This window comes from Cervus canadensis, chromosome 32 (assembly GCF_019320065.1).
Source record: "Cervus canadensis isolate Bull #8, Minnesota chromosome 32, ASM1932006v1, whole genome shotgun sequence".
Taxonomy (NCBI): Eukaryota; Metazoa; Chordata; class Mammalia; order Artiodactyla; family Cervidae; genus Cervus; species Cervus canadensis.
Genome location: NC_057417.1, coordinates 36,163,176 through 36,173,644, shown reverse-complemented (window position 1 = coordinate 36,173,644; position 10,469 = coordinate 36,163,176).

The following is a 10,469-nucleotide window of genomic DNA, read 5'->3' as shown; positions in this document are numbered from 1 at the left end:
ACCCAGGCTAAGCTCTTTACGCACATTCCTCCCTCCATCCTCACAAGGATCCTGTGCGAGTTTACCTAAGTTGAGCAGAGGGGTGGTGTGCTCAGAGTTTTGGAGCCAATGGCTCGCAGAGCCAGCTCCTATGGCTCTAGGCTGACTCCCCAGCACCCTTGCTGCCCTCCACAGGTAATGAGAGCCAGCACGAAGGGGCGAGAGAGGAAGCCGTCAGACGCAGGCCCACGCTTTGCACGGGACAGGAAGGGAACCCGCCACCCCTGCGGGATCCACACTGTTGGGTGATGGGATTGTTTGAGTCATTGCAGGTTCCCAGACCTTCGACACAGAAAAGAGCAGGGTGCGGTACAATGCGTTTCCACAAACCAAGCCCGCCAATGGGCCCCGCTCCCAGCGACCTGACTTGCGCTCCCTTCCAAGCACGAGGTCACCTGGGGTCACCACGCTCCTGATTTCTAGCAGCAAAGATTAGCTTCTTCCTTTCTGTAATTTTTATAGAAATGGATTCATGTAGTGTGAGCTCTTCACTATGGCTTCTTTGGCTCAGTCTTGCACCTGTGAGTCACACAGCTCTCAGTGTTCACTCTCACAGTCGTGTGATAGTCCATTGTGTGAATAGACCAAAGTTCGTTTTGCTGCTCGTGGGCGTCCAGGTAATTCCCAGGTGGGAATGTCTGGCTGTTCTCACAGTGCTGTCACAAGCTTTCTAGTGCATGGCATGAGTATAATTCTGTCAGGTGCCCAGTGAGGGGGTGGCTGGGCCATAGGGCGCCCCTTTGTTCAGCTTTGTAGATCCTGGCACAAGGTTTCCCAAAGTCCTTCTGCTAACTTATACTCCACCAGAGCACCAGGGTTCTGCTGGTCATATCCTCGAGAATACTCGGTATTGCCAGACCTTCCAATCTAAATGATTCTAAATGGACACATGAATGATTTCAATGTTAATATCTATTTTGTTACATTTCTGTCATTAATATGGCCCATGAGAGTTAACAGATCACATGTCATCCCCTTTGCACCTGTCATCCAATTTAGCAAGCACCCACCTGTCTACTCTGGTTATGGGTGTGCATGTGTGCTCAGTCATGTCCGACTCTTTGCCACCCCGTGGACTATATCCCATCAGGCTCCTCTGTCCATGGAATTTTCCAGACAAGAATATGGAGCAAATTGCCATTTCCTCCTCCAGGGGATCTTCCCAACCCAGGGATCAAACCCGTATCTCTTATGTCTCTTGAATTGGCAGGCAAACTCTTTACCACTAGTGCTTTGGGCCTCAGTTTCTTTATCTGTCGAATAGCTAGCTGGTCATTTGTCAAAAACCATGCCAAGCATTTAATAAATACCATTTGATTCCTTTAGTAATCCTTCTTTTATATTGCCGTTCCACTACACACCCCAACCCCATCCACTGGACAGATGAAGAAACCAAGGCTCACACCCAGAGGGAATTTAAAGGTTCACCCAAGTTCACCCGGCCATCTGACTCCATGCTTCATCGCCTGTGCTGATCCCAGGCTAGGACACAGAGAACAGGCCCTGGTGCGAGGAAGTGACTGCTCATTTTTATGACTAAGGAAGCTCACAGGACAGATCTAGAATTCAGTCCTCTGATTTCCAGTCTTCTGATCCAGTGGCTCCTCTATCAGACTGTGTTCCAGTCCCTCTCCTCAAGGGTTTGATCTCTGGCAATGCAGAGAATTGGAAGAGCAAGACTAGAAGCCTTAAGAAGATAGCAGCAAATTACTGATGCTTGATTGAAGGGGACAGGAGCTGGTTTTACTAGAAGGAAGAAATGGCAACCCACTCCAGTACTCTTGCCTGGAGAATCCCATGGACGGAGGAGCCTGGTAGGCTACAGACTAAGCGGTCGCAAAGAGTCAGACGCAACTGAGCAACTTCAGTTTCAGTTTCTTTTCTGGTGTTTGGAGTCCGCCTGCCAATGCAGGGGACAAAGGTTTGATCCCTGGCCCAGGAAGATCCCACAGGCTGCAGAGCAACTAAGCCATGCGCCACAGCTACTGAGCCCTCACGCAGGAACTAGAGAATCTGCGCCACTTGAAAGATCCCTCATGACACAACAAACAGCCAAGTGCCCCAACTAAGACCCGCCGCAGCCAAATAAATAAATAAAATAAAATAAAATAAAATATAAAAGAAGACATACAGACGGCCAACATGCACGTGGAAAGATGCTCAACATCCCTAATTGTTGTTGTTCAGTCGCCAAGTCTGACTCTCTGCGACCCCATGAACAGCAGCACACCAGGCTTCCCTGCCCTTCACTGTCTCCCTGAGTTTGCTCATTAGGGAAATACAAAGTCAAAACCCCAATGAGATATTACCTCTCACGTATTAGAATGGCTGGGCTTCTCAAGTGGCTCTAGTGGTAAAAAAAAAAAAAAAAAAAAAACCCACCTGCCAATGCAGGAGACACAGGAGATGCAGTTTCGATCCCTGGGTTAGGAAGATCCCCTGGAGGGAGAGCGTGGCAACCCACTCCAGTATTCTTGCCCGGAGAATCCCATGGACAGAGGAGCCTGGCGGGCTGCAGTCCATGGGGTCACAAAGAGTCAGGATGACTGAAGTGACTCAGCAGCAGCAGCATTAGAATGGTTATAATCAGAAAAGCAGAAAACGGCACGTTGTGGTGTGGATGCAGAGAAATCGGAACCTTTGTGAATTGCTGCTGGGGATGTAAGATGATGCAACACAGTATGGCAGTTCCTCAAAAAGCTAACCATGCAATTACTGTATGATTCAGCACCTTCATTTTTGGGTACATACCGAAGAGAACTGAAAGCAGAAACTTGAACAGGTATTTCAAATACACCTATGTTCACAGCAGCATTATTCACTATAGCCAAAATATGGAAACAGCCCAAGTGTCCATTTTCCATCAAGGGATGGGTGGATAAGCGATGTGTGGCTTACACATACAGTGGAATATTATTCAGCCTTAATAAGGAAGGAGGGTGTTCCCTAGTGGCTCTGTGGTAAAGAATCCACCTGCCAATGCAGGAGATACAGGTTTGATCCCTGATCCAAGAAGACCCCAAACGCCACAGAGCAACTCAGCCTGTGCAACACAACTATTGAGCCCGTGTTCTAGAGCCCTCGAGCCACAACTCAGGGCCCATGTGCCTCAACTGCTGAAGTCTGCGGGTCCTAGAGCCCGTGCTCCACAACAAGAGAAGCCACTCCAATGAGAAGCCTGTGTCCCACAGCGACAGAGCAGCCCCTGCTCACCACAACTAGAGAAAAGCTTGTGAAGCAGCGAAGACCCAGCACAGCCAGAAATTCATTCATTCATTCATTTTAAAAAAAGAAGGAAGGAAATTCTGACACCTGCTACTGTCTGGATAAACCTTGAGGACTTTATGCTCAGTGAAATAAGCCAGTGACAAAAGAACAAATACTATATGAAGTACCTCGATTCCTCAAACTGACAGAGACAAAAAGTAAAAGGATAATTGCCAGGGCCTGGAGAAGAAAGGATGAGGAGTTACTTGATTGTTTACTGGGGATAGAGTTACATTTGGGAGGACAAGAAAAGTTCTAGAGACGGATGATGGTAATGATGGTCACACGACAGTGTGAAGGTACTTAATGTCACTGAAAGTGAAAGTCGTTCAGTCGTGTCAGACTCTTTGCGACCCCATGGATGATACAGTCCATGGAATTCTCCAGGCAAGAATACTGGAGTGCATAGCCGTTCCCTTCTCCAGGGGGTCTTCCCAACCCAAGGATTGAACCCAGGTCTCCCACATTGCAGGCGGATTCTTTACCAGCTGAGCCACCAGGGAACTGTGCACTTAAAATGCTAAGTTTAATGTTGTATGTATTTTATCACAATTGAAAAAAAAAGAAAAAATTAATGTGCTGTAATCAGAGAACTGCTATGTGTAGAGGCCAAAGAGGTGGGGGAGAATTCCCTGGTGGTTTAGTGATTAGGACTAACCACGCTTCTACTGCAGGGGGCACAGGTTCGATCCCTGGTGGGGGAACTGAGATCCCTCATGCCACATGGTGTGGCAAAAAAGAAAAGAGCCTTGAATCCAGCCTTGAACCCTGTAGACGAGTGGTCCCCAGCCTTTTTAGCACCAGGGACCAGTTTCATGGAAGACAATTTTTCCATTGATGGGGTAGTAGGTCAGGGATGGTTTGGGGCTGATTCAAGCACATTACATTTATTTTACACTTTATTTCTGTCATTATTACTTCAGTTCCACCTCAGATCATCAGGAGTGAGATCCTGGAGGTCGAGGGGACCATGTCAAGTACTTTGGTCTTTGTCATAAGCACAAGACCACAGGGCTGGCCATGGACAAGGAGGGAAGTGGATGGAATTGGGAGGTATTTAGGAAGGAAAGTCAGTAAGGTTGATGAAGGACATGATGTGGATGACTAGCGCGGTGTGGGGGGATGGCATCTAGAAGGTCTCTGGGCTTCTCCCTCAAGTCCCTGGAAACCTCTGTCTGAAGTCTTGTTAAGAGAGCTGGACAGTGCCTTATCCAAATCCCAGTGTACGAATGTACACTTATATTTTATCTCCCCCAAGAAGATATGTGGACCCTGCAGCCCCTACTCCCCGATGGACATGCTCTCCTGCATCGGGGGCATCGTGAGACCCAGCAAGTATAGGCTCAGATTGGCTATAGCCTCCCCTAGACACCCAGCTACCCCTCCCCACCAAGTTCAATTTGAAGTTTTCTTATGTTCAGCCAGCCTCACAAATGAGCACTTCAGAACAGTTGGAGGTTCTTAGTTGCAAGCAACAGAAACTGACTCACATTACGTAAGCAGAAAAAGATTTGATTGTAAGGTCCCCCTCACTTATGAACCTATGTTCCTGGCTGGGAACCCAGCTCAAATGAGAACCAGGAAGCTGGGCCTGGCCAAGATGCCACCCCAGACCGCCTGGTGAGGGAGCTTAGCCTGCCATTACCCGGTGACCCAGCCATGGGACCTTCACCTACAGTGCAGTGTCCCTAAACAAAACCCCTTTCCCTGTCCATTGGCCCTTCATCCTGGTGAGATAAGGAGGAAATGAGAAAGCTGAGGCTTGGGGAGGCAGGTGGCCTGCCTGAGATCAAGTATCCACCCAACATGGTTAGGAGGTGCGGACTCACTGCAATCCCAGAGACCATCCCAAATCAGTGCTTAGCCCACAGCTTCCTGTGGGTTAGGCCAGAGCCGATTTACATTGAAAGAGGTTTTTTAAAACATTGGGATAGCGGACTTCCCTGGTGGTCCAGTGGGAAAGAATCTGCCTGCCAATGCAGGGGACATGGGTTCAATCCCTGGTCCAAGAAGATTCCACATGCTGAGGGGCAACTAAGCCCGTGCACCGCAACTACTGAAGCCTCCAGCACCTACAGCCTGTGCTCCACAGGCAGTGAGAAGCCAGGGCAACTAGAGAAAGCCTGTGGACCGCAATGAACACCCAGTGCAACAAAAAATAAAAAAATAAGTAAATATTAAATAAAATATTGGTCTCAAAATTCAGGACCAGAGACAGCAGTTGCCTTGTTGATTTTTCACATCTAACTACAAAGGAGACCTCGGTGGGTGGAGTGGAATCTCCAGTGCTTTTTTTTCTTTTGCTGCACCCTGCAACTTGCAGGATCTCAGTTCCTTTACTAGGGACTGGACCTGGGCCATGGCAGTGGAAGCCCTGAATCCTATTCACTAGGCCACCAGGGAACTCCCAGACCTTTAACTTCTGAGCAGGGGGCAGCTCGTCTGCACCTGTCCTGAGATCCCCACCTTCCCCCCACCCCTAATAAGCAGAATGTCCAGATACCCGGCAGCCAGAAGGTGCAGACGTTCACCACAAGCTCTAATCCTCCACCAGTGACCCAAGTCTTTCCTCCTTTGGGTTCTTCCCAGAGCAAGAGCAGAAAGGACTGTTATAGATAAGACTAGTTACCATTATCTGTTTATCCAGTGAGAAAAATGGCTTGTCTGGGCGAAGAAGAATGAAACTTTACAGAACTGATTTAATCATCGACCTCAATTTATTTGGGAGGAAAAAAAGTGTTCCTGTTTGATTCCAATCATATTGATTGGCTTCTGGCTCTGACCAGCCACTCAGAGAATGTCTCAGCGACAAGTCTGAACCGAAATTGTCTGAGTTAGGGTCCTGCCACCAACTCTGAGTGGTGCCAGCTCAGAGCCGCTGTGCACTGACCGAAAGGTAGTGTGCTTCTCGGGTAGGATCCCTGGGGATGGCAGACCCTCCAGGAAGCTGAGCGCACTCTGTGAAGTGGCCTCTTCCCCACCAGCAGCCACGTCTTTGAGTCTCTCATTTTTTAAACAAATTTTCATTTTCAGACCAAAAATGGCATGATTTTTTAAAAAACTTTATTGACATATAGTTGATGTAGTGTTGATTTCTGCAGTACAGCAAAGCGACTCAGTTATACATATGCACAGGGTTCTTTTCCATATTCTTTTCCGTTATGGTTTATCACAGGATATCGAGTATAGTTCCCTGTGCTATACAGTAGGACTTGTTTATCCATCCTACACATAGTAGTTTGCATCTGCTAATCCCAAACGCCCAATCCTCCCCTCCCCACCACCCGCTTTGACAGCCACCAGTCTGTTCTCTGTGTCTGTGAGTCTGTTTCTGTTTTGTCAGTAAGTTCAGTTGTGTCATATTTTAGATTCCACAAATGAATGATATCATCTGGTATTTATCTTTAACTCACTTCACTTAGTATGATAATCTCTAGGTCCAGCCATGTTGCTGCAAATGGCATTATTTCATTCTTTTTGGGCTGAGTAATATTCCATTGTATATATGTACCTCAACGTGTTCCTCCATCCATCTTTCAATGGACATTTAGGCTGTTTCCTTGTCTTGACTATTGTGAATAGTGTTGCTATGAGCATAAGGGTGCATGTATCTTTTCAAATTATAGTTTTGTCCAGATATATGCCCAGGAGCGGGATTGCTGGATCATTTGGCAACTTTATTTTTCATTTTTTGAGGAACCTCCGTACTGTTTGCCAAGTGGCTGTATCAGCTTACATTCCCACCAGCAGTGTATGAAAGTTCTGTTTTCTCCACACCCTTTTCTGCATTTATTATTTGTAGACTTTTTGATATTGGCCATTTTGACCAGTGTGGTACCTCATTGTGGTTTTAATTTACAATTTTCTAATAATTAGCGATGTTGAGCCTAGTTCATTGTGCCTAGTGGACATTTTATGTCTTCTTTGGAAAAATGTCTATTTAGGTATTCTGCCCATTTTTCACTTGGTTTGTTTTTTTGTTCTTGAGTTGTGTGAGCTGTTTGTATATTTTGGAAATGAAGCCCTTGTTGGTTGCATCATTTGCAAATATTTTCTCCCAGTCCATAGGTTGTCTTTTCCTTCTGTTTATGGTTTCCTTTGCTGTGCAAAGTTTGTAAGTTTGATTAGCTCCCATTTGTATATTTTTGTTTTTATTTCTATTGCCTTGGGAGACTGACCTAAGAAAACATTGCTGTGATTTATGTCAGAGAATGTTTTGCCCGTGTTCTCTTCTAGGAATTTTATGGTGAATGACACGATTTTTATTTTATTTTTAACATTCATTATTTATTTGGCTGTGCCAGGTCTTAGTTGCAGCACGCAGGATCTTTGATCTCCGCTGTGGCTTGCAGGATCTTTAGTTATAGTACAGGAGTTTTAGTTATGGCAGGTGAACTCTTAGGTGGGCTTGTCTGGCAGGGAATTGAGGACCCTCAGACTGAGGGTGGGCTGGAGTGCAGCTGATCTGGCTCAAGGGGGATCTAGCAGGGTGAGGGGGTGCTTTCCTGCTGTGTGGGAGTACTTCTGATGAGAGCAGGGGAAACCAAGGAGCCTATGAGACCAGGGATGTCAAGGTAGGTAGCACCTGAACTGTTAGTCTATGGGGAGTTCCCTGGCGGTCCAGTGGTTAGGATTCAGTGCTTTCACTGACATGGCCCAGGTTCCATCCCTGGTTGGAGGACTGAGATCCCATTAGCTGCACACATGGCCAAATTAAATAGAAATCTTGGTCTCACCTCATAGTGGGGACCCCTGGGGCATCTCACAGGAAGGCTAAGGCAGAAGGACTTGTTCTGGGACTCGGCCCTTGTCGGGCAATGTGGGGAGTGTTATCATGCGGTTGGGGTGGGCTGGTGCGGTTGGGAAGCAGGGAGTTCTGTGACTGGTGTTTTAACCAGTCTTATCTCGAAGGCTGGAGGAACGAAGCCAGTCTAAATGGTCTAACTGGTCAAGAGGCGGTCACTCAGCTCAGCCAGGACAGGGGCCATGTGGTTGTTACCGAGCCCAAGCTCTTTCTGCTCACCACACAACAGGCCAGTAAATCAGGAGCTGAGTTGTTGGAACAAGGAATGGTGACTTAAATTGGAAACCTAGCAGACAGAGAGCCTTCCCAGGCGGTGCCAGTGGTATAGAACCTGCCTGCCAATGCAGGAGATATCAGAGACATGGGTTTGATCCCTGGGTTGCAAAGATGCTGGAGGAGGGCATGGCAACCCGCTCCAGTGTTCTTGCCTTAGAGAATCCCATGGACAGAGGAGCCTGATGGGCTACGGCCCCTAGGGTTGCAGTGTTGGACACAGCTGAGTGAATGAGCACATGCAGCAGACTGGTGTCTCAAAAACCCCGTCTTCCCTCAGTGGAAATCCAGCTCCTGTTATATACGGGAGGGAGCGGGGCCCACTGTGGCACCAGCCAGTGGTGAGCAGGACCACTAATGGTTGCTGGTAGACCATATTGAGTGCTCAATATCGAGTAGCTTACTTGGGGGAGGGGCCCACTGCGGCACCAACCAATGGCTGAGCAGGGCTGCTGAGGTGGCTCATGCCTGGTGGGTATTACACCCTGAGCAGGAAGGTCCAAGTCTGAAGAAGTACCAGCCAGATACCGTGGTGGCCACTCGGAGGCAGCTGAGCCCACCGTTACTGGGACCTCCGTCTGAGGCTGCAGGCGCCATGGGCTCAGTCCACTGCTGGCTTCAAGGGTCAGTTCTTGACTGATGAGGTGGCCTGGGAGCTGGAGTCCCCAGCGTGTAGCTCTTGCCTGCCTGCTTATGCAGTGGGTGCATGGGGGGTCTGGTGGGCTGGGTGTGGCCAGCCCTGTGAGGAGAGGTTCAGTGGAGCGGCCCCTGGCTTAAGGGCATGTGCCCCTGCCAGAGAGGGAGGAGGGAAGAGCCCATCACGCCTTGGGTTGGGACTGGGGAGGCTGCTGTTACACATGGTCATGTTTGTAGTTTGGATGACATTCAGTTCTTGGCTAAGTTCAGACACGACCGGGACTGGTCTTGTTAGGTCTTGAGCCCATCACGGGGCACAGCAGCCTTGTCAGTCAGGGCTCCTGGGAAGTTACCGTCACAGGAGTGAACAGAGCCCCCCGCTGTGGGGCCAGTTCCCTGTCCAGGCTGCCTCTCTCCACTTTTGCACCCCCTGTAGCCAAGGGTGGCTGGAGTCAACCCCAGGATGCTCATCTCGGTACCTAGAGAGAGGCGTGCCGGGAAGGAGGTCATTAGCTGGACTGTGTGTGGTTAGACCTCCTGCTTTCGTACACATGAGCTGTCTGGTCCTCTCACTGAGCAGACACTGCACTTCAGGCTTTGGACAGCAGACATCACACACCACAATGCAAGTGGTTGTCAGAAACAAAATGGGCTGTTGGTTCTGGTACCAGATCCTGAAGATGGAGACCTTGATTGCCAAACCCAGACCATGAAAACCACCCCAGAGTCAGGCTGGTCCTTCCCTAGAGACCCCACTGACTGTTTTTTTGGAGGCCCATCATGAGCTGCATACTTGACCGATGGTGTATGTGAAATTTATACTGGTGCTACAAAAAGTGTCTGCTCCAACATGAATTCTCTTCAGTTACACAAGGAGAAATTCAGGGCTTTCTTTGGTATCTGCTATTGAACTGACATTTACTCAGTTTGTTGGGCTCCCAGAGCAGGAACCTAGGGTTTCCTAACTCCGAGGAGGAGTCCTGATTCTAGAGGCTTCCGAGCAGTGAGGTGCTTCTCTGTCACCCGCCTGCCTGCTTCCCAGAAGGGGTCATCAGCTCTTACATAACTGGAGGACTTGAATTAAGTCAGCCTGGGGACTTGCCTGGAGGTCCAGTGATTAAGAATCTGCCTCCTAAAGCAGGGGACGCAGGTTCCATCCCAGGTCGGGGAACCAAGATCCCACATGCCACAAGGGCAACTAAGCCCACCCGCCCGCCCCAACTACTGAACCTGCGCATCTCAACTGGAGAGATGCCCCAGCGACTTAGCACACACAGCGTATTTATAAAAGACGGCCCACGGGCCTGTCGGAACATTCCTCAGCAACTAACTGAGCAGCTACCCTGCCCACCCTAGGCTCTCGGAAGCTCACCCACTCGCCCACGTTCTCTGGTGTCCTAGCAACTGGAAAGTGATCTGAGCTCTGACCAGGGCAGAGGCCATTCTCTCC